The sequence below is a fragment of the Saccopteryx bilineata genome, chromosome 4 (genome assembly GCF_036850765.1).
Source record: "Saccopteryx bilineata isolate mSacBil1 chromosome 4, mSacBil1_pri_phased_curated, whole genome shotgun sequence".
Lineage (NCBI taxonomy): Eukaryota > Metazoa > Chordata > Mammalia > Chiroptera > Emballonuridae > Saccopteryx > Saccopteryx bilineata.
In genome coordinates, this window is record NC_089493.1 from 256,040,522 (window position 1) to 256,064,916 (window position 24,395).

General features: G+C 41.3%; 1 long non-coding RNA gene across 1 annotated transcript; it reads left to right on the forward strand.

The window, feature by feature from the left end:
- Positions 1–1,582: 1,582 nt before the first annotated feature.
- Positions 1,583–20,508, forward strand: LOC136335183 (uncharacterized). The gene is made up of 3 exons (XR_010731278.1): positions 1,583–1,694; positions 18,511–18,647; positions 20,398–20,508. It is a non-coding gene; the product is annotated as an uncharacterized lncRNA (long non-coding RNA).
- The last annotated feature ends 3,887 nt before the right edge of the window (positions 20,509–24,395 follow it).

Below are 24,395 nucleotides of genomic sequence, written 5' to 3' on the forward strand. Positions count from 1 at the left end.
TCTTATCTCTTGCTGCTTTTAGTATTTTTTCTTTATCTCTTAACTTTGGTATTTTAATTATGATGTGTCTTGATGCAGGTCTCACTGGGTTTCTCTTTATCGGGACTCTTTGTGCTTCTTAACTTGTATGACTTTTTCCTTCATCAATTTTGGAAAGTTTTCAGCTAGGATTTCTTCAAACAGGTTCTCTATCCCTTGTTTTTTCTCTACTCCTTCAGGAACCCCTATGATGCAAATGTTATTTCTCTTCATACTGTTACAGAGTTCTCTTATAGTTTCCTCAACCTTTTTGAGCCTCTTTTCTTTTTGTGTGTTTTTATTTATCTTGTACTCTAAGTCACTGATTCAATCCTCTGCTTCATCCAGCCTGCTGGTGAGTCCTTCTAGTGTAATCTTCATTTCTGATATGTAATTTTCATTTCTGATTGATTCTCTTTTATGATTTCAATGTTCTTTTTGATGTTTGCAATTTCTTTATTTAGGTGCTCATTAAGTCCATCCATTGTAGCTCTAAGATCCTTAAGCATCCTGCCTGACCAGGCGGTGGTGCAGCAGATAGAGCATTGGAATGGGATGCAGAGGACTCAGATCCGAGACCCCGAGGTTGCCAGCTTAAGTGCGGGCTCATCTGGTTTGAGCAAAGCTCATGAGCTTGGACCCAAGGTCACTGGCTTGAGTAAGGGGTTACTCGGTCTGCTGATGGCCCATGGTCAAGGCATATATGAGAAAGCAATCAATGAACAACAAGGTGTTGCAACGAAAAACTGATGATTGATGTTTCTCATCTCTCTCTGTTCCTGTCTGTCTGTCCCTATCTATCCCTCTCTCTGACTCTCTGACTCTCTGTCTCTGTAAAAAAAAATATCCTTAAGCATCCTAACAATCATTATTTTAAAGTCTGCATCTGGTAAATTGATTACTTCCATCTCATTCAATTCTTTTTCTGGGGATTTCTCTTGTTGATACATATGAATTACATTTCTCTGTCTTATTTTTTCTGTGTGCAATTTGCAAGCTTTTGGGGGTTGGGCAGCTGAGGTTAGTATATGGAATGTGGCCCCTCCTACAGGGCTTCATCCCTCAGCCTCTGCTGGTTGCTCAGATCTTAATTCTCCTTAACAAGTTGAGCCACATAAAAGTCTTAATTTCCCTTCTGTTTGTTTGCTGAGCTGAGCAGGGAGCTTCTGTGTTTAGGACAGGGGTAGTAGGCATATCTTGCTCTTTGGCCCCAGTTGAAACTCTATTCAGGCCATTTTTTTTCTTTCTTTTTCTTTTTCTGTATGGTAAGTCCACAGGAATGCAGTGGGTGTGACCTCTGAGAACAAGAAGGTGTGGTCTTCCCAGTTATTCTCCAGGGGTGGGGTGCATTCTCCATATCAGAAGGGAGAGGTGTAGCTCAGGTCTCTCTGGAAACCTGAGTCACTGACCCTCCCCTTTACTTCCTCCTTTCTGAACATCCTTTTATGCTGATTGGAGCTGGAGAGCTTTCTGGAGGTGGGTCAATTGACCTTACACTAGGCTTGTGCTAGACTGAGGGAGTGCCCCTCCCCCTGCCTATGGCTGCCTCAGTATTGGAGAATGACTCAGCACAGGTATTCTTCTCCCTGTCACTGTTTGTGTCCCTGTGCCTCCATCCCCCCACGCTCCTCATGCAAGACCAGTCCTCTCAGCTCTCCTCATCCCCAGAGCCCCAGGTAAGTGGCTGTGAGTGAAATTTTCTGTGCTAGCCCTTTAAGGCAGCAACTTCTTTGCAAGCTGTTTCCTGCAGGCAGAAATCCCACTCTTTTCCCCACTCAATGCTGTCAGGCTGTCTTCTCCAGTCTCTGGGTCTCTAGATGGGGCTCCAGTCCTGGGACTGGGGACTCCTGCCTTTCAGCATCTCTCTCCCTGCAATGAGAATCCCTCTGGACCCTCAGCCACCCCTCACTCCCAGGAGCCCCCACCACATCCCCACACATACTACCAGTCTCGGTGTGGTTTTTTCTGTGCTCCTTGGTTTTCAAGTCCTGTTTTTTTAGTTCAAAGTTAGCTTTTCACGATGATCATTCTCAATTAATTTGTAATCCAGTTTGGTCCTGGGAGGTGGCAGTTTGTATGTCTGCCTACTCCACTGCCATCTTCTCAAATTCCCTATGAATATTTTGTAAGGCAAGGTCCTGTCTAAGGATAATCAGGAGTTTGTGCGGAAATTCATTTTTTTTTTAAATTAAAAATTGTGTGGCTAGAATAAAATGTGTTTTCTGGATGTTTATAGAGCTACTCGACCTTGAGAACAAGCTTGATTAGCTTGAAAGTATATTATCTCCATTTCTTACTACTTATAACTCTCTCTTTTGCAATTGCAATTGTATAAACATCTATTTCATTTGTGGCCTCTCTTTTTGTGCAGAAGCTCCAGTGAGTAGAGCTTCACTTTACAACAGAGGTGGAACTGTGGTCCCCATACAGCTACATGAACACTGGGTTAAAGCAATTCATGTATCATGATTTGGAATCTGATCTGTGCTGGATAAGTTTGACTCATATGCTCAGTAATCTGCTACATTCTTATTTCTCAATGATAGTGCTCCACTAATAAACAATTTTCTCCTTTTGCTCAGTGTAGGAATCCCCAAGGGGCTGTTAAAATCTGGAAACAGAAAAGCAGTTCTCTTAGGCAGATAAAAATCTTAATGATAGATGAATCTCACTGGATTTAGCATATTGTTTTGATAGTCTTGGGATAAATCATTTAAATTAATATTTCTTTATTTTATAACTAGTTTGAAGAACTTAGTGCTTAAATAGAAATCTGCTAGTTTTTTATAGTAACATCACTTGTTTCTTCTGCCTCCCTGCTGTCCTTACCTATAACTCATTTTGCCTATTATGAAAATAAGCACCAATGTTGCTTCAGCCAATACCTGCTTTCTCAAAGCTTTGCTCATTAATAAACACTTCTAGAAAACAAATTAAAAAAACAGCCCCCCCAAAAATAGCAGAAAGGATAGTCAATGTAAGTTCATCTCAAATTCATTTTTATTTTATTGTCTTTTAATGTTAAATGAACATTTATTAACCACTTGCTATGCTCGGGCTCTGTGCTGGTGACTCATGCATTGTTTCATGTTATCCTCCCAACTGGACCATAAAATTTTTACAGATAAGAAACCTGCCTGTGGTCCAGCTTAATTAAGTTAATTAAGCCAAATTCTTGTGAACAGATTTTCATGACTAGGATTGTGGGCACATTTCAACCCAGCTGTGCCAATGTCTAAAATTCACACACTACCAGCCAGGAGAGTGGGGGAGGTAAGCAGACACAGCCTGCCAGAGTCCATATATCCCACCTCTCTGTCAGCTGTGTGCCCTAGCACAAGAGCTTAAGCATTCTGGGTCTCACTTTTCTTTTATTAAATTTATTAGGATGACATTGGCTAATAAAATTATGTAGGTTTCAGGTGTACAACTCAGGTGTATAATATATCATCTGCATATTGTATTGTGTGTTCACCACAGGTCAAGTCCACATCACCATTTATTACCCCCTCTTCTCCCCACCCCCTTTCCCTCTTCTATTCACCATACTATTGTTGAAGTGGTTTTATTTTATTTTGCTTTATCTCTTTATCTTTTTTTACCCCATCTACCAACCTCCTCTCTGACAGAGGTTTGCTCACTGTATCTGAGTCTGTTTCTATTTTGTTTGTTAGTTCATTTTTTCATTAGAGTCCATATATGAGTGAAATCATATGGTACATGTCCTACTGGCTTAGTTTATTTAGCATAAATACACTCCACGTCCATCCATGCTGTTGCAAAGGGTAAGAGTTCCTTCTTTTTTATGGCTGAGTAGTATTACATCGTGCAGAGCTACTATAGCCTTTTTTTATCCATTCATTTACCTGTGAGCACTTAGGTTGCTTCTACATCTTGGCTATTGTAAATAGTGTTGCAGTGAAAATAGGGGTATGTATTCATTTGAATTAGTGTTTCGGGTTTATTTGGATGTATTCCCAGAAGTGAAACCGCTGGGTCATAAGGCAGTTCCATTTTTTATTTTTTGAGGTAACTCCATTATCTATTTGTGAGTTTATTTTCATGACTGCTGTAGATAAATGATTTATTTCTCTGTTGGTAAGTCATGGTAGAAGTTTTTTTGGGTGTCTGAATAAATGAATCAGGTCTTACATCACATTGCCTAAGGACATGATTTCAGGGCGAAGGTCAGGCTTCCTCCCCTGCTGATGGCCTGGGGCTGCCCCCATCCTAATAGCGGCTACTTGAGATTTAGCAATTACATTCCCCCTTTAGTGTAAATGTGCTGATTAGCTATTTCTTTGAGGAAAGCATTTTCGAGGAGAAAGAGGGGAAAGCAGAGTATAGGTATTGGGTATATCTCAGGACAAGTGAAGATGCGAGCAAATTTCTGCCTGCCACTGAGACTGCCCCTCCATTCACATGGCCTCTCATTCCAACCGGCTGCCTTTGTTTCTTACTAACGGTTCACGCACTGGTTGCAAATGGAAGGGGATTTAGTTTTCAAGTCTTAGCTCCCATCTAATCTGATGTTTTCTCTTCTATAAAATGAGAAGATGAAAGGTACTACTATTAATACTATTATTAATAAGTTATCAAAAATGTTCCGTTATTCAAATTTTCTCTTGGAAATGGTGTTTTTTGGCACAACACTATCGACAATTCCTTGTTCCTCAGGGCACATTATAAGCTCCCACCACTCTGATAGCAGTGTTTAGACACACCTGGTTTGCTGTTTGACAGCCCAGCTGTCGTTGTTGTTTGTCATGTCTTATAGCATAGTTCCTGGCTGCATTAACTTGTGTTATGAATAAGATATTTTTTCACTTAAAAAACATATTGAGAGGCCCTGGCTGGTTGGCTCAGCAGTAGAGTGTCGGCCCAGTATATGGAAGTCCCGGGTTTGATTCCTAGCCAGGGCACACAGGAGAAGCGCCCATCTGCTTCTCCACCCTTCCTCCTCTCCTTTCTCTCTCTCTCTCTCTTCTCCTCCTGCAGCCAAGGCTCCATTGGAGCAGAGTTGGCCCCAGGTGCTGAGGATGGCTCCATGGCTTCTACCTCAGGCGCCAGAATGGCTCTGATTGCAATGGAGAAATACCCCAGAGGGGCGAAGCATCGCCCCCTGGTGGGCATGAGGGGTGGATCTGGGTCAGAGGCATGAGGAGTCTGTCTGTCTGCCCCCCACCCCCACTAATCACTTCAGAAAAATACAAAATATATATATTGAGATACAGAAATATTTAGGTGGAATTCCACGCACATAGGAAGAGCATAGTCTCTTTTTTCAGTCTAGCTATACTTTTTAAGTACATCCAGAATTCCGGGGTCATCTTAGGTCCAGCTGACTTCCTACAATATCCCCTGAAGCACAACTGGCATCGTTAAAACAGTTTGTATTTATAGACAAGCACTAGCATAGTTCTATTTCTTAGATGATCTTAGAAGAAACTAAGTTTGTTTGCATTTGTTAGCAGTTTATTAATAGTGTGGTAACTCATATTGTTGGTTTGTGGAACTCACATTCTGATGCCTATCTGATATAACTAGAGGTGGTTAGCAGTAATTAGACTTCCTAAAATACTGACTTTCCTTAGGTTAATGAAATATTTATATGCTAACACCTGCATCAAATTACAGCTGGCATGCCTTAGTCCCTCTCTACTCAGAGTGTGGCCCAGAACGACAGCACCAGCACGGAGCTGTTTGGAGTGCAGAATAACAGGCCCACCCCAGACCTCCTGTGATCAGAATCCACATTTTAATAAGACGTCTGCTGGTGGTACATTAAAGTTCAAGAACACTGCCCCAGTAGACTTCACATTTAAGTTTTAAAAAGGGATGAAGAAGGCAACAATTATTTGCTGTTCTTGTCATAGAAAAATCAGAATCAGCAAAGCAGCTGAATTAGTAACTTGCTCATCTGTGTAGACCAGCACCAGCCTGGCAACTATGTATTTAACCTCAGGTTAAAAAAATTAATTTTAATGCATTTTCTTTAAACCAATGCATCTAAAATATCATTTATGTAAACAAGGAAAAATACTATGAGATATTCAACTTCTTTCATAATATCAAAACTTCTCAGTTTGGACTAGCCACATTTCAAGTGTTCAGCAGACACACATGGTAAGTAGCTGTCATACTGACAGAGCAATTGAGGATGATGATGTTTCTATCATCCAACTCCAGGGTGCCTTGAATTGCCCTTCCCTGTGGTGGTAAAAGGTGGAGGAAACTATGCATACACTCCCTGCCTATTTATTTACTATTAGATGCCTACTATGTGTCAGACTTTGTATTAGATTGGAGGGAAGAAAGAGTGAGAAAGACACATAGTTTTAAAAATAGTAACAGTCCACATGATAAGTGCAGAAGAAGAGATGGGTGTCAAATGCTTTGGAAACATGGTAGAGAAAGCATGGAAGAGTGCCCAGAGCTGGAAGACAGCAGCAGGCTTAATGACCCACATGCTGCAGATACGCTGAGCCCTGCTCAAGGACTCACCTCGGCAACTCTGGGCTCTCAAAAGAAGCTTATGACAAAACCTTCTCATGGTTGTTATAAAGATGACATAATTGGATATAAAGTATCTAAGTCATAGTTTGCTCTATTGATTAACAGTTACTATTAATAGGAAGGTAAGGGTAAAGTTGAGCATTTATTAATGAATGGAGTTTCATAGGTGTTTTCAGTTAGAGTTCATCAGTTGAACATTTGCCTTCTTTCTCTATAGATGGATATAGATGTGTGTGTGTGTTTATACCCATATATATGCCCTATACAGGTGTACCATTTTTTAATTTTATACACACACACACACACACACACATCTATACTGTTCCTAAACCGTCGAAGAGTAACTTGTACACATCAAGTTCATGTATCCTGTGGGGCAGCTGTGTTAGGCTTGCTCGTGGGTTTACTGGCTGCAAGCACTGTACTTGATTAGGGCAGGAGCACGTGCAGAGGCATGAGTGCACGGCCTATCTAAGGCTGTGGGTGCTTCTCCTGGGCAGGGATTCTCCCAGATCACTCCCCCCTACCAGGAGGTGCAATTTTCTTTACTCCTTTGCCTTTACTGTGAATAGCAGATTTTCCTCTGTTTCTTTCCCTTTTGTTGTTTATTTGCTTGCCTGTCTTTGTAACCTCCAATAAACGGGAATGGCCCCATGCTTTCTGGCTCCACAGTTTTTCTACCGTCAGCCCAAATCCAACGGGAACCTGCCTGGCCTCGGCCACGGCATTACATATCCCTAAATATGTCAGTACATATTTCCTGAGAACAAAACCATTGTTATATAAATAGGACATAATTATCAAATTAGGAACTTTAAAACATAACACATTTTTCTAATCCAAAGACCATATTCAAATGTTTCCAATTGTACGACTTTTCTTTTTTCCCTTTTCAGTTCACAATTCAATAAGGATTACATACCACATTTAGTTCTCCTATCTCTGAAATCTGGAACAGTTCCTCAGACTTTCTCTGGAGGGCAAAGGGGTAGATGTGTAAAGGACCTTGACATTTTTAGAACAGCTTACTTAGTAGACTATCTCCCTCACCTTGGGTTTATCTGGTGTTTCCTCATGATTAGAATCAGGTTATATATTTTGGCAGGTCAGCTAGGATTTTGAGAGATAACTGTTAATGAAGGACCTAGTAACAGCAGTAACCACCACTCCTCCCAGGCCTGCGGGCGGGGGCAGGAGCGAAGTGGTCAGGTCCAACTTGGGAGCTCTCGCTGCGGACAATAGAAGGGGCACCTGAGAGAAGCTGTCGTTATTCAGGGATGCCGCACACCCAGAGCCATGGCAACAAGGGAGGGAGAGCGAGAGGAGTAAATACTCTGAGCTTGCTCTCTTTTTACCCTGGATCTTCTATAGCTGCTCCTTTTGACTCAACTCAACAAGACATGGACAAGCAAGGCGATCCAGGTAACAGGGAGCATCCTGGAACAGGGAGAATGGTACCGAGAATAGACCTCAGCGAGATTAGGGAAAACAAAATATCCCTACCACACCAAGTAAAGAAACTGGGGAGAACACTCCAAGCAGAGGGAGCAGCATGTGCAAAAGGAATGAGGTATGAAATGCCAAAATGTGTTGAGGAACATTCTGGAATGTACTCAAGGAGGTTAAGAGGCTGGGCCCATTTTGTAAAATCATCACATATCAAGTGTATTGCCGGTGGCCGAGGCCAGCCAGGTTCACATTGGGTTTGGGCTGACGATCGAGAAACTGCAGATCCGGAAAGCCTCGGGCCATACCCGTTTATTGGAGGCTCATAAAGACAGGCGAGCAAATAAACAACAAAAGCGAAAGAGCTAGCAAAGGAAAACCTGCTATTTGCAGTAAGGGCAAGAGAGCAAGGAAAACTGCCCCTCACGGTGGCGGAAGAGCGATCTGGGAGAACCGCCGCCCGGGGGAAGCACCCAGAGCCTTGTACAGACTATGCGCACGTGCCTCTGCCACCAATCAAGCAAAGCGCTTGCAGCTGCTAAACCCGCAAGCAAGCCTAACACAGCTGCCCCACATCAAGCTAAGGACTTCCTTCTTGCTCCTGCTGACAAAGAGTTTTAAGTGGGGGAGTCACTTAAACAGATTAGCATTTCAGACAAAATAGCCACAGTAGCAATGGATCAGAGCTGCAAAGAGATGAAAAGGAGTTGCTGCAACAGTTCAGGGCAGAGATGAAGGAAGACAGCGTGCGGAGAAAAGAGCACAGGAGTCATTTGGGAACATTGAAATATTAGAACGAGGAACAGGTAAAAAATGCTTGAGGCTTAACTAATGATTAGCATTATTAATAATGGCAGCTAACAGGTAGTGGGCACCAACAATTTGACACTAGATTAGAGATCTCATTAATCTTCAGAGAAACGCCGGGAGACAGGTGTTGTAATCAGTTTTAATTATAGTCATGTGTTGCATAACAACTTTTTGGTCAATGATGGACTGACTGCATATATTACAGAGGTCCCATAAGATTATGGGACTGTCAGGTGTGTGGTGGGAAAAATGAAGCTGAAAAATTCCATTGCCTAGGGATGCGGTAGCCATCATGACGTTGTAGCACAATGCATTCATTATGCATGCGTTTGTGATAGTGATGGACTACAGTATTTATAAAGTCTGTAGTAATGTCCATAATATCCCAAGTCTGCCGATACACTCACCAACGCACCCAGAGCAACTTGCAGTCCTGCAAGCTTCATTCATAGTGAGTGCCCTATACAGTATAGGTAGGTGTACTAGTTAAGAAAATGTTTTATACTGTGTTCTCCCTGTACATTTTCTATATTTAGACAGAAATATTAACCTGATGATATAATTGACCACAGTACTACTCAGCAGAGGAACAGGCTGTGCAGGTTTGCAGCCTGAGAGCTATAAGTCATACCATAGGGCCTACGTGTGCAGTAGGTTATACTTTCTAGGTTTGTGTACATGCAGTCTGTGATGTTAACACAATGACAAAACCACTGAACAGTGAGTGCATTTCTCAGAATGTATCCCTGTTGTTAACTGATGCATGATTGTGTAAGAAATAAAAATGTTTGGGTGGGGGATACTACCATGAATGGAGATAGAATGTTTGAAGTCACCAGTGGGACATACAGTGAGTCCTCACCAGTAAGCTGGTGGACAGTGGGACTCGGCCCTGTGTGGACAGATTTAAATGGGGGCTGGGAACATGGGCAACATCGCACAGCTGAGGTAAGAGTTCAACTATAGAATCTAGGAGACCAACCAGGATAAATACTGAACAAGAAGAAACTGCCATGTGATAAGGAGTATTTTAAGAAAAGCTAGAAACTGTCAGGTGTGTGGTGGGAAAAAGGAAATACTACATGGAGAGATTTTTGTTGTTGATAGAATTGGCCCTCCAACATTGGTCTAATCAGTGTGCCAGCTGGCCTAGACTTGTAAGGGACACACAGTTTACTACTTTGAAAACAGAAGTGTTGCTTCCACATAGCAATGTAAGGTCCTGAACTTACCTCCTATGAACACATAGAATCTACCATCACATATGGAACAATTTCCTTCAAAAATTACAGGTTGAAGCAAGTGGGAGAGGCTGGGACATGCTCTTGCCCTGTGACTCGCAGTCAGGAGGGAAGTCAAACCTGGAGCTTCTTCCAGATGAGCAGTGGGTATGAACCCCATATCGGGCACCCTAACTTGTTAGACCTGCACCTGAGAGACAAGCCCCCAAAACATCAAGCTTTGGAAAAAAATGCGGCTTGCTGCCATGACATACACAAGGCTACAGCAAATGAGAAACAGCTCTTAAAGGGCTCACCCAGCACAGAACCGCCTATTGAGAGGTGCCCGGGCTTTATGTACAAGAGGCTCACTTACCTGAAAGCAGTGGCCTGAAGGGCAGGCATCTAATTTGACAGACATTAGGGACCTTGTTGGGGTGCGCTCAGGGGACAGAGGCTATAGGCCCCATGCCCCAGAGCACATGAATCTGGTTCCCTGGTTTTCCTGGCTTCCCAGGGGATACCTGGCTCTGCTGGTCAGGGGGGCTTGTGTTCCTGAATCCCACAGGACTGTTACAGTAACAGGGACAGTTTCTGGCTGGCTGTCACTACTGGGATACCGCACCGAGAGCCTGACACCCACTCCTAGCCTTACTGCAAAGGAGATCTAGTTTGCTTGTCCAACAGTTTTGGCCTGAGGGGCAGGTGCCCGGTTTGGCAGACATCAGGGGGCCTCGGGTGACCCCTCAGCGGGCAGAGGCTGGTGGACAGTCTCTGTGCTCCCTCTTGGCCCTGCTCTCGCTCACTGGCACCTCCCGGAAGGAAGTTAAATCCTAGTCTGGAGCCCTGCTTTTTATAGTTGCTACCAGGGACAACGCCATGTTATGTGGCTCATCTTCCCAGGTCCCACAGGATGGTAACGGGGAAAGGGTTCTAAACCCGCTGCCACCCCAGGGCAGGCTTCTTACTGGGAACACGTGTAAGGACTGCCTGTAATCCTGTTGAGAGGCTTGAGAGAGCAACCATCGTCTTTGTCCTCTCCCTGTGTGGCACTCCTGCGGGCCAGAGTCCCCCAGAGGGGAACTTCTGCATGTGTCTGGGGCCCAGCTGTCACCCAGGGGACTCTCCTGGATAGGCTGGCTCTGATGGCCAGGGGTTCCACAGGCTGGCTTGCGTTTCTGGGTTCCACAGGACTGAGTTAGAGAGTTGTTGGTAAGCTACCCCCCCCTAACCTCCCCTACCAAGTCACTGCATACAGACTAACGCACACCCTCATTCTTTCTGTGAAGGAGGTTTGTGTGTCCTGCAGCTTTTGTCTGAGGGGCAGGATTCAGGTTGAGCATAAATCTAGAGGCCTACAGAGATGCTCTCACAGAACGTAGGCTGGCGGACCCCACCTTTGGGCACTCCCTTCGCCTGTTCCAGTTCCCTACTATCTCCCAGAAAGGAACCGTACACTTGCAACTGCCACTCAAGGGACACCTCTACACAGCCTGGCTGTGACGGTCAGTGGGGCTCAGGGCTGTGACCCCCATAGGACTGGATATATTTGCATGAAGTACTTAACCCATATTTGCAGGACATACGTTCTAAGAACCCTAGTGGCTGTCAGAAACCATAACAGTCCTGAACCCTATATATACTATGTTTTAAAATATATATTTATTGATTGATTTTTAAGAGGAAGGGGAAGAGGAACATCGATTTGTTGTTGCACTTATGTGCCCTGACTAGGGATCAAACCCACAACCTTGGTGTATCAGCATGATGCTACTCAGTCAGGGCACTATGTTTTTGCTTATGCCTACATACCTGTGATACAGTCTAATTTATAAATTAGGCACCGTAAGGGGAATGGGGGTTACTTGAACATAAATACCGTGATAATACGATGGTCAATCTGAGAACCAACCTGGCTACTAAGTGACTCATGGGCTAAGGGCATACACCGATATGACAGGTACCGATAGACAAAATGATGCTTGTGTCCTGGGCAGGTTGGAATGTGATTTCATCACGCTATTCAGAACGGTGTGCAATTTAAAACTTAATTATTTTTGGAATTTTCCATTTGTAATCAGACTGCTGTTGACCTCAGGAAATTGAGAGAGTGGAACCACAGATAAAGGGGACTAATGTACTTTAAAAGCTATTACTTGAGGGTCTGTCTTCCAATTGGCCTGAATGTAGGTGCTGACTGAGCTCCATCCACCTAATCAAGACACTGACAGGTATTGTGTAACACCTTCAACAACTGGGAGTGACTGAAAACAAAATTGGCTTAGACAATCACATAGGTTTGAGAGACAAGAAAAGGCAAGGCTGAACAATAAGGCCCATCTCCTCTGCAAGGGCACTCCTTCCAGACAGGAAGAGGTGGTGGTTTTATCTAGTGCATAGAAACCAACATAGAATGTCACACAAAATGATGATGAATATGTTCCAACTAAATATTAAGGTAAAAACCTCAGAAAAAAAAAACCTTCATGAAATGGAGATGACTGATTTACTTTCTAAAGTAACTAACTCGTGGAAAAATGAATAAAGACATGAAAACTTCAACAAGGAGAAAAGGATAAGAAAGTACCAAATAGACGTCACAGAGCTAAGGAATACAATAACTGACGTGAAAAACACACGGCGAAGGTTTAGCAGCAGACTCGATGAAGCAGAAGGGAGGACCTGGGGAATTATAGACAGGGCAGTGGGACTCACCCAATTAGAGCAGCAAAAAGAGTAGAGACAGATGAAATGGCTTATGGAAAAATGAGTGAATGAACATTTGCATTAGAGAGGTCCCAGAAAAAGAAGAGAGAGGGAGAAAAGAGCAGAAAACTTATTTGAACTAATGGCTGAGCACTTTCCTAACTTGTTAATAGACATCCATCTAGGAAACCCATAGAGTTCCAAATAAGATAAACCCAAAGACACACTAAGACCCATTATAATTAAAACATCAAAAGTTAAAGACAATGAGAGAATCTTAAAAGCAGCAAGAGAAAAAGAACTTATTGTGGATAAGGGAACTCCCATAAGAGTATTTGCATTCATTTTCAGCAGAAATGTTGCTAGACAGAAGAGCGTGGCATGATGTATTTACTTGGGGTTGGTAAACACACAATATAGTGTACAGAAGATGTGTTGTAGAACTGTGCACCTGAAGTATGTATAGTTTTGTTAACTATGTCACCCCAATAAATTCAATTTAAAAAATCCCCAAAGACCACAAAAATACTGTTAGAATAAATGAATATAGTAAGTTGCAGGATACACTATCAATATACCAAAATATATTGTATATTTATACACTTATAAGAAATATCAGAAAGAGGAATAAAGAAAAAATCCCACTTACAATTGCATCAGAGAGAAAATACATAGGAATAAATTTAACTGAGGTGAAAAACATGTAGACTGAAAACTATAAGACGATGAAGTAAATTGAAGAAGACACAAATAAATGGAAAGATATTGTGTGCTCATGGACTGGAAGAATTAATAATGTTAAAATGTCCATAGTACCCTAAGCAATCTAGAGATTCATTGTAATTCCTATCAAAATTCCAAAAGTATTTTTCACAGAAATAGAATAAACAATTCAAAAATTTGTATAGAACGACAGAAGACTTTAAACAGCCAAAGAATCTTGAGAAAGAACAAAACTAAAGGTATCATGCTTTCTGAATTTAAACTATATTATAAAGTGATAGTAATTTAAAAAGTATGTATTGTAAGATCCTTGACAGTGGTCTTGGCAGTGATGTTCTGGATTTGACAGCAAAAGCAACATACACATAAAAAAATAAAAAAGGGTTAAATTCCAAAATACATTTAAAAGGACTGAAAATGAACAGAAGATCTGAGTAGACATTTTCCCAAAGAAGACATACAGATGGCCAACAAGTACATGAAAAGAGGCTTAGTATCACTAATCATCAGGGACATGCAAATCAAAACCTCAATGAGATATCCCCTCATAACTGTGATAATTATTATTATAAAATAAACAAAAAAACCACAAACAAGAACATACACATAGATTAATGGAACAGAACAGAGAGACCAGAAATAAACACACACATTAAGGTCAATTAATTTATGACAAAGAAGCCAAGATGTACAATGGGTAAAATAAAGACTCTTCAATAAATGATGCTGGGAAAACTGGACACCCACCTGCAAAAGAATAAAAATGGATCACTCTCTTATACCATACATGTGAATTAACTCAAAATAGATAAAAGACTTGAAGATGAGACCTAAAACCATAAAACTGCTAGAAGAGAACACAGGCAGTAAGATCCTTGACAGTGGTCTTGGCAGTGGTTCTGGATTTGACAGCAAAAGCAACATACACATAAAAAAATAAAAAGCAGAGACAACATAAGGGCTCCATAAAATTAAAATGCTCTGCACAGTAAGAAACAACCAACCAAACAAAAGGCAACCTACTGAATGGGAGGAAATATCTGCAAATCAAATATCTGATAAAGGGTTAAATTCCAAAATACATTTAAAAGGACTGAAAATGAACAGAAGATCTGAGTAGACATTTTCCCAAAGAAGACATACAGATGGCCAACAAGTACATGAAAAGAGGCTTAGTATCACTAATCATCAGGGACATGCAAATCAAAACCTCAATGAGATATCCCCTCATAACTGTTAGAATTATTATTATAAAATAAACAAAAAAAACATAAACAAGAAATAACAAGCATTGGTGAGGATGTGGAGAAAATCAAACCCTTGTGCACTGTTAATGAGACTGTAATTAGCACAGCCACCATGGAAAACAGCACAGAAGCTTCTCAAAAAATTAAAAATAGAACATATGATCCAACAATTCCAATTTTGGGTTTTATCTGGTGAAAACACTAATTCAAAAAAATATCTTGGCAGCATTTACAGATAGCCAAGATATAGAAACAACCTAAGTGCCTTTGACAAATGAATATATATACACATACACACATATATGTACATGTACATATATATACATAATACATCACAATGAAATATTATTTGGGCATAAAAATAAGAAAATGTTGCCATATATGACAACATGGATGGACCTTGAAGGCATTATACTAAGTGAAATAAGTTAGAGAAAGGCAAATACTGTATGAGCTCACTTATATCTGGAATCCAAACAAGAACAACAAAAACTGAGCTCATAGACACAGAATAGACTGCGAGTTATCAGAGATGGGGGCAGTGGGTTGAAGGTGGGAAAAATGGGTGAAAGAGTCAAAAGTTTCAAACTTCTAGTTGTAAAATAAGTCATGGAAAGGTAATGTTCAGCATGGTGACTATAGTTGATAATACCTAATTACATATTTTAAAGTTGTTTTTTTTTATTTTTTATTTTTTTTATTTTTTAGTTTATTTATTCTTTTTTTTTTTTTTTTTTTTTTTTAAATTTTTATTTATTTATTTATTCATTTTTAGAGAGGAGAGAGACGAGAGAGAGACAGAGAGAGAGAAGAGGGGAGGAGCAGGAAGCATCAACTCCCATATGTGCCTTGACCAGGCAAGCCCAGGGTTTCAAACCGGCAACCTCAGCATTTCCAGGTCGACGCTTTATCCACTGCGCCACCACAGGTCAGGCTATTTATTCATTTTTAAAGAGGAAAGAGAGAGGAGAGAGAGACAGAGAAGGGGGGAGGAGCTGGAAGCATCAACTCCCATATGTGCTTTGACCAGGCAAGCCCAGGGTTTCGAACCGGCGACCTCAGCATTTCCAGGTCGACACTTTATCCACTGCGCCACCACAGGTCAGGCTAAAGTTGTTAATAGATTAGATCTTAAAAGTTCTTATCACAAGAAAAAAATTTCGGAACTAGACTTATTGTGGGCATTTCTCAATATGTACAAATGTTGAATCATTATGATGTAAACCTGAAACTAATATCATGTTGTATGTCAGTTATACCTCAATTAAAATAAGAAAAATAACTACTATGACAAACAAGATATTTTCTGTAAGACAGGACAATAACTCTAGCTCCTCACTGAAGGTTTAGTTTGACTTGAATGAAGTCTCCTGGTTGGACTCCACAACTATTTTGCTTTGTGACCTTTTATATACTATTGAACTTCTACCTGAGGATTTGTGCTTTTTAGCTCCTAAACAGAGAATGAAAATTTCATATTAGAAGATTATTTTATCAAAATATTTTAAAGTCCTTAAAACATAATGCATACATTTTTTAAATTAGTTTTACCCAGGATTATGGCTAGATCTTAATCAAAATGCAAAGTTCATAACATTAACTAGATCCTAAATTAGTGTTTCTTAATAGCTTGAAGTAGACATATTACCTATTTTTCATTTTGAGGAATCAAGTTGAAAACATTTTTCATGTGGAGAAGGAATCATTTAAGGAACAATGGAAACCACTAATGTAGCTTAATGCTTCCCATTACTTTGAAAACATTTATTTTATCCGTTGGTTACTGGCAGTTCTATTATAGTTTAGAGACAACAGTAAGAAATTTTATGGTTTATGCTTCATTAGGAAACAGAATTTCAGATATTTGACCTCAGATAATTGTGAATCCCACTGAGGATGCATTACGTATTTTCAGACTGTGTACTTTTAAACCACAAGAAAGTATGGAACACAATTTATCCTGGGAAATTTCCTTTAGGATCTGCAATATCTTTTTTGTGGATTGTTAATATATACTATACATGGCTGTATTGTATATTATATCTCTTATTAACTCTAGTGCCATCACTAATGTTTTAATATATAACTGTATGTGCCTCAAGGGAGCAGTTTGTGTGCTTTACTGGCAAGGAGCACACAAAAAAAATTCCCCCTGCTGTTCTCCTCTATTATAAATTAATATCCACTACCAGGGGACCTCTTACAATATAAAATTGTCATCCTGTGAGTGGTATGGATGAAATTGCCATGGAGGAAAACTCAGCAGTAACCAGAGTATGAATAACGCAGCACCTTTTCTGCTGTACTTGGGACCCCTGGTGTCTTATATTAATGATAAATAATTTACTTTGCTAATTTCAAAGTTTAATAATCTGTGTTATCTTTTCAGTCACAATCTCTTCTTAATGTAAGTGTATTTTCTATTCTGAAATAAAATATTCTAATAACATGAAATCATTTTAGCCAGCTCCAGAGTATTGTGCAATTTCTGTAAGAGAAGATTGCAGCAAGTAATAGTACCTGGGGGATGGCTCCTTTCAAGTGACATTGCTGCCTGCATTGCTTTTCACTTTGGCAGCAAAGGCGTTTCAGGAGAAGGCAGCTGATCCATAATGACAGTCTTGTGTGTCGTAGTATGATGGTTGCCTGGCAACTCTACCTGTAGAAACTAAAGATTAGACTTGTATCTGTATTAATCCCCTTTTGTTGTCAAGATGTATAGGTACTTTATATATTGAGCTCAGAAAGTACTTAAAATCCTAACGGTTTGTTCATTTGATGTCCCTTCAGGAGTGTGTAAGACTGTTGGATGTCAATAAATAAGTTGTTGGGGAGTAAGTGATACACAATACTATAACTAGGTCTCAAGTGTGTTTGAATGATGTCTCTTAAATGAGTCTGAGCCTAACCTTGGCATCTCACATCCCTTACTTTTATCTCTTCCTAAGACATCTCTCTACACCTACAGAACTTTTATGGACTATATCAATGTGTTAGTTTCTGCAGGGTATAAATGTGAGAAAGTCAGAGCCGTTGATCTTTCTGTTTGGGGTGGATACTTTGTGATCTACTAGAGCCTATACCTGGAGAGAGATGTTCTCCCTGTCACACCCAGGCCACATGCCCATCAGTATCAGCTATTCTTTTTATATACTTATAGAGATCAAGGTCAGCTGTGGATTATGCTCGATGCCCAGCCCACTACTTGGAGCTCCATCCATTCTCAGAGTATGCTATAATGTTGTTCATTACCTAGGACTAGTGGTTTCCAAAACCCCATTCCTGTTTTCCATGCCTCAGATTTCACTTTTGGAGTCTATACTGTTTTTGACTATTACGTACCTACCTTAATACCCAGAGTATCACAGAAAACTTGTGAGGAAAAATTCACTAAAAGATTACATATTGTATTGATGAAAAAACTCCCCTAGGGATAGTGGAGTACATCCAAATTCTAAAAGCGGACAAGGTTTCAAGCTAAAATGTATTGTTTTTTAATGCATAGGCTAAGAACTTATATTGCTAATGATGTAAAGGACCATCCTTTATCATTCCAAACTGTTACAAACGGGAATATTTTGTCATTATTCTTCTGTAGAGCCATTATCTTAGTGGACTGAGGAAGTTGAAAGTAGTTACTTCTTTGATTCTTGATATAATCTTAATAGTAAGCTACTTTTTTACTGGCCACCAACACACCCATGACTTCTATTAGTTTTATCCCAAATTAGTATATCTGATCATAAGTAAGAGAGCTGCATAAAAATGATCTGTCTTTGCTGCCTCTGTCACTCACTAAGACAGCACAACCTTCTCTGCCACAGCTCATCACGAAGGCGCAAGTGTTAGATGTGTTACCGAATCCATCGGCATTCAGCTGGGGAAGCTGAAGCAGTGCGTTACGGAATAAAGGTTCCTTATGGCAATGAGACCTCCTGCAATCGTCAGAGTAGCTAAGGAAGTAAGTATCCAGAAGGGAGAAATGAAGGATCAGAGAGAGGTCACCAGTCAGCGTTCCTAAGGCACTGGGGCTGGTGGGCAGGAACTTGCAGGGGAACCTCGGAAGCAAGGGTGTTCAGTGGCCAGGGCAGGGCCATGGAGGCAAGCTGGGGAAGAGCCCATGGAAAGCTATCACCTACGGTGGCAACTGTTCGTGCAGCTGTCCAGGTAGCTGTCTGGGAGCCCGGGGCTGCTGCTGGTCAGCAGCAATGACAGTCATGAGGAAGAACTGGACAGGAAGCTGGGGAAAGTCAGGACAAGTTGGTATCCACTGACCCCTCTGAGTTGTTCTCCACATTTAACCACAACCGCCTGCAGAAATAACGGTTGCTGTTTCCATTCTGTCTTCCCATACTCATGTCAGTTCTTAGCCTGGGATCATATAGGGAAGAGGATACCAGGCAATGTTCCATATTAACCAGGTTGACATAGTTGAACCCACCAAAGACTTTCTGTAGAGACCCTCTGTGGCAGACCCTTCAGGTAGGTGTCAGTGAGCTCTCTGAGGACAGAGGCCCCGTGTGTCATTCACCATTTTTTATCCCTATGCTCGGTTCAGAATCTACTATGGGAAGACAGAACAGAGGAAGATAAAGTAAGAAGGGTTGGCTATAGCCACGACTTTATAATCCCCCGCTGGTCATGCCACAGAATGACTGATTAGTGATGACCTTGAAAGTGAGTTCTCCAGCACATGCTTAATTGCTTCTTCTCTTCCCTCCACTGCCACCCAGCTCCCTGCAGATAGGTGACCAGTTAGCCTTTCAGTGGCCACTGGAAAGTTAGCTACGCTCACAGGTTTCCCTGTGCTGGTCATGAGGAATACAGAGATAGACCTAAGTCACTCACTTTTAAGGCTTTTTAAAGCAGCAATCCAGTGGAAGAAGGGTGACATAAAGTCATGGTAGGTTAAATATTAATAGAAATAGAAAATAAAAGTTAGATGTTCACAAATACCACATACACAGGAGGGAAATCACTGTGGGTTAGCACTGTGAGTGAAAGGTTTTTGGAGGGGGTGGCAAATGAGAAAACCTTAAAGCCTTGGGGGGGATGCGCTAAGCTCGGCACCTGCTGTTGTTGTCAGTCAGCTTCGGGAGCCGGAGAACCATGTGTGACCTCAGATGTTAAGGCTAGCAGCGGTTAAACTAGTCAAATTATTTAATTCTGCTGTACAAGGAGTACAAATCATAAGGACTAAGATCAGAATAACTCAGGAAGCAAAAATAGGACAAAGGTTATACAACGAGAACATAGAGATGGAAAAAATATATACCAATTTCAAATCTATTTTAAAATTCAATTAAAACGATAACATATACGCCTGAAAATAGCTGTGTGCTGTGGTAGAAGCAGTGTTCCCCTGTTTGAGACTTTGACCTTTAAATGATTAATGTGTCAAGTTGTGGGTTCATTCTCAGAATAAAATTGTAATATTGGGTCAGCAATACCAGTTTTTAGCTCAGAATATAATTTGCATCAGAATTACATTAAAAATCCTATAGTTTAATTACTAATTCAGTAAAGTTCCAGAAATGACCATGCAGAGTAAAAGTAGGCCAAGGATTATAATGAGATCAAAGTCCATGAAATAGGCCATCCTTTGAGAAGAACAGTTCCTTTCTCCTTCAATAGCATTTCCTTAGGAACCATCCTCACTCTTAAGTTGTCTTTTACTGCTCCCTAATTTTACTCTTCCTCTTTGTCATAAGGCCTGGATCATTTCCACAATAAACCAGCTTCACATTTGTTTTGAAATATCCCCTAATTTTTGTGAGCAGTGGGCAGTATACTATTATCTCTATCAAAGCAAAAAAATGGTAAGTGCTCTAATTTTCTCTGGCATTAATTCACTTTGGTTTATAGCAGGGGTCCCCAAACTTTTTACACAGGGGCCAGTTCACTGTCCCTCAGACCGTTGGAGGGCCAGACTATAAAAAAAACAACTATGAACAAATCCCTATGCACACTGCACATATCTTATTTTAAAGTAAAAAAACAAAACAGGGACAAATACAATATTTAAAATAAAGAACAAGTAAATTTAAATCAACAAACTGACCAGTATTTCAATGGGAACTGTGGGCCTGCTTTTGGCTAATGAGATGGTCAATGTGCTTCTCTCACTGACCACCAATGAAAGAGGTGCCCCTTCTGGAAGTGCGGCTGGGGCCGGATAAATGGCCTCAGGGGGCCACATGCGGCCCGCGGGCCGTAGTTTGGGGATCCCTGGTTTATAGTTTAAATCTACACAGATACTACTGTTCTGAGCAGAATTGTGCACTTCCACAAATTCACGTTGCAACCTAAACCCCCAGTACCTCAGATAATGACGGACAGTATCTGGAGATAGGATCTTTAAAATAACAATTAAATTAAAATGAGCTCTTACAGTGGGCTCTAATCCAAAACGACTGGTGTCTTCCTAAGAAGATATTTGCACGCAGACACACAACAGGAAGACCATATGAAGACAAAGACCCTAGGAGCCAAGGAGAAAAGGCTCAGCAAAAACTAGTCCTTTTGACACCTTGATCTTGGACTTGTAGCCTTCAGAAATGTGGGAAAAGACGTTTCCGTTATGGCAGCCCTAGTAAGCTAATATAACTGCTATTTTCAAACTGAAAGCAATGGATATTCTAAAATTACTTAGAAGCACTGTCACTCTGTCCTCTCAGATGCACCAAAGGGATGCAAAGCTATAAATTCCATCATATTTGGCCTCAAAATAAGACCACAGAGATGATATCCCTATTTAGAGGCCAAGATCAATTTCAGAGTTAAGGCGGTTTAAAGAAACATTCAGGAAATTTAGAGCTCTAGTTTTATGTTGGAGACTCCTCCCTCTGCAACTTAATTCTATGTGTGTGATATAACTCTTAAGGCCAGTTTCTTTACTTGTTAAATATGGGTAAGAATCATCTGACAGGATTTCCGTTCAAGATGGTGACGTAGGAAAACACTGGACTCACCTCCTCACATGAACACACCGAATCGATAGCTACGTATGGCACAATTTCTTTTGGAAAAACCCCACACACTAGCTGAGTGACTCCACCACAGTAGACAAGAAAGTAGGAGGGGCTAAGACACAATCTCATGATAAACCCCACCTTTACAGCGTGGCAACCCACAATTGAGAGGTGACGTAGAACTCCAAGCTTCTCCCTGATAAGTGAAGGGTTTAAAACCCACATCAGTCACCCCAACTTTTAAGACCTGCAGCTAAGATGTGAGCCCCTAAAACATCTAGCTTTGAAAAGGAATGGGGCTTGCATGCACGAGACCAACAAGGCTTCACTGAAAGAGCTGGCACGTGGACCCACCCACCCCAGAGTCCAGTGCAGAGGCCGCCAACGGAAAAACACCCAGACTTTCTGTGAGAGCAGATTATTCTCTTCTTTTAAAGTGTGAGCCTGAGGGGCAAGCATATGCTTACCACATATCTGGGGGCCCACAGACATACTTGCTGGTGACAGAGGCTAGTATGGACCCTATTTTTGCTTCCTGTCTGCCTTTCTCCAGCTCACTGGTATTTTCCTGGATATGAGCTTCTACCCTTATCTGATCCCCGGATTTTTGTAGCAGCTGCCTATGGGCCACCTTCAGGATACCTAGCTCTAAGACCAGGGAGCCTTAATGCTTGCAGGTGCCACAGGACTATAAGAAAGAAAGTTCTTAAGCAGCTACTACCCACTGGGTACAGCAAGAGGCAGCAAACAGAAATGCCTAGTTTTCCCATGAAAGAGACCTACTAGCTTACCTTTACAGCTGTGGCCAAGAGGCAAGCTTCTGAACAAACACATGTCTGAAGGCAGAGTGTAATCTGCTCCAGGGACCTCCGAGGGTGGCAGTGTCTTCACGCTTTCTCTCTGCTGTGCTCCAGAGCACCCATATCTCACAGTGGGGGTCTTTGACACATTGAATACTTCAGTTTTTACATCTGATGCTCTGCGTTGTGTGGCTGCTGCCCAGGGGAACACCCCTTGATTTGATTGCCCGGTTCTGGTGGGCAGAAAGCTTACCTACCTGGGTCCCGTGCGACTGTAACAATAAAGAGACAGTTCTTCACTGGATATCAGATGTGGGCACAAAACAGGCAGGGGACTGAGACACACACTCCAGCCTTCTTTGAAACAGGCCCCTCTACTTGTCCTGGAGCTTTACCCTGAGGAGTAGGTTTGTGGTTTGTCACACACAAAACGGCCTCCTGAGCTGCTCTCTGGGATGCAGGCTGGTGGACCCCATCTTTGCATTGCTCTCTCCTTGCTGCAGGGAACTGATATCTCCTGGAAAGGAGCTTTTATACTTGTTGGGCACCTCGATTTTTGTGGCTGTCACCTAGGGAATACGTTTAGATCAGTTGGCTCTGGTGGCCCACAGGGCTGACACTTGCAGTCTCTCAGGTCTGTACATATTTGCATACTTTAAAAGCTTCTCCCTGAGGATCTGGTTTCCGATCAGCCCGTATCTAGGTGTTGACTGAGATCCTCCCTGCTGGGACACTGACAGATCTTGGCACACCCTCAACTACTGGAAGCTACTAAAAATAAAACTGGCTGTGTGGATGTGCACAAATGTTTGAGAGACAACAAAGAGCTAGGGCAGCGTTGAATGGTAAGGTTTATCTTCCACACAAGGGCACTCCTTCAAGACTGGAAGAGGTGGCTGGTTTCTTCTAATGTGTAGAAACCAACAGAGTGTCAATCAAAATGAAGAAACTATGAAATATGTCTGAAAGAAAGGAATTAAACCTCAGAGAAATTCCTTAATGAAATGGAAATGAGTGATTTACCCAATAAAGGGTTCCAAATAATGGTTTTTAAGTAGCTCATTAAAGTCAAGGGAAGAATGGGTGAATGCAGCGAGAACTTCAGCAGAGAAAATATAAAATGTACCAAATAGAAGTTAGTGAGCTGAAGAATATAATACTGTGCTGAAAAATATATTAGAGGGATTCAGCATCAGACTAAATGAAGCAGAAGAAAAAAATCAATGAACTCAGAGACAGTAGAACTTATGCAATTAGAGCATCAAAAGAAAATAAAGAATGAAAACAAGTGAAGGTGGCTTAAGGGACTTAGGGGACAACATCAAGTGGACCAATATTCACATTATAAGGGTCCCAGAAGGAGAAGAAAGCAAAAGGGAAAGAAAATATATTTGAAAGAAATAATTGATTAATACTTCCCTAACCTAGGGAAAGAAATAGAAATCCACATCCTGGAAGCTCAGAGAGTTTCCAGTAAGATATCCCAAAGACACCCATACTATGATACTTTTTTTTTTTATAATTTTTTTAATTTATTTATTCATTTTAGAGAGGAGAGAGAGAGGGAGAGAGAGAGAGGGAGAGAGAGGAGAGAGAGACAGGGAGAGAGAAGGGGGGAGGAGCTGGAAGCATCAACTCCCATATGTGCCTTGACCAGGCAAGCCCAGGGTTTCGAACCGGCGATCTCAGCATTTCCAGGTCAATGCTTCATCCACTGTGCCACCACAGGTCAGGTCTATGATTCCTTTTTTTTAAATGTAAAAATTTAAAGATAAGGAAGAAATCTTAAAAGAAAGCAGGTGAAAATCAACTTGTTATGTACAAAGGAACCTCCATAAGTAGATTTTTCCAACAGAAACTTTGTAGGGGAAAGTAGAAAATACTCTATCCAGCAAAGATGTTATTCATAATTGAAGGAGAGAGAGAGAAAGTTCTTCA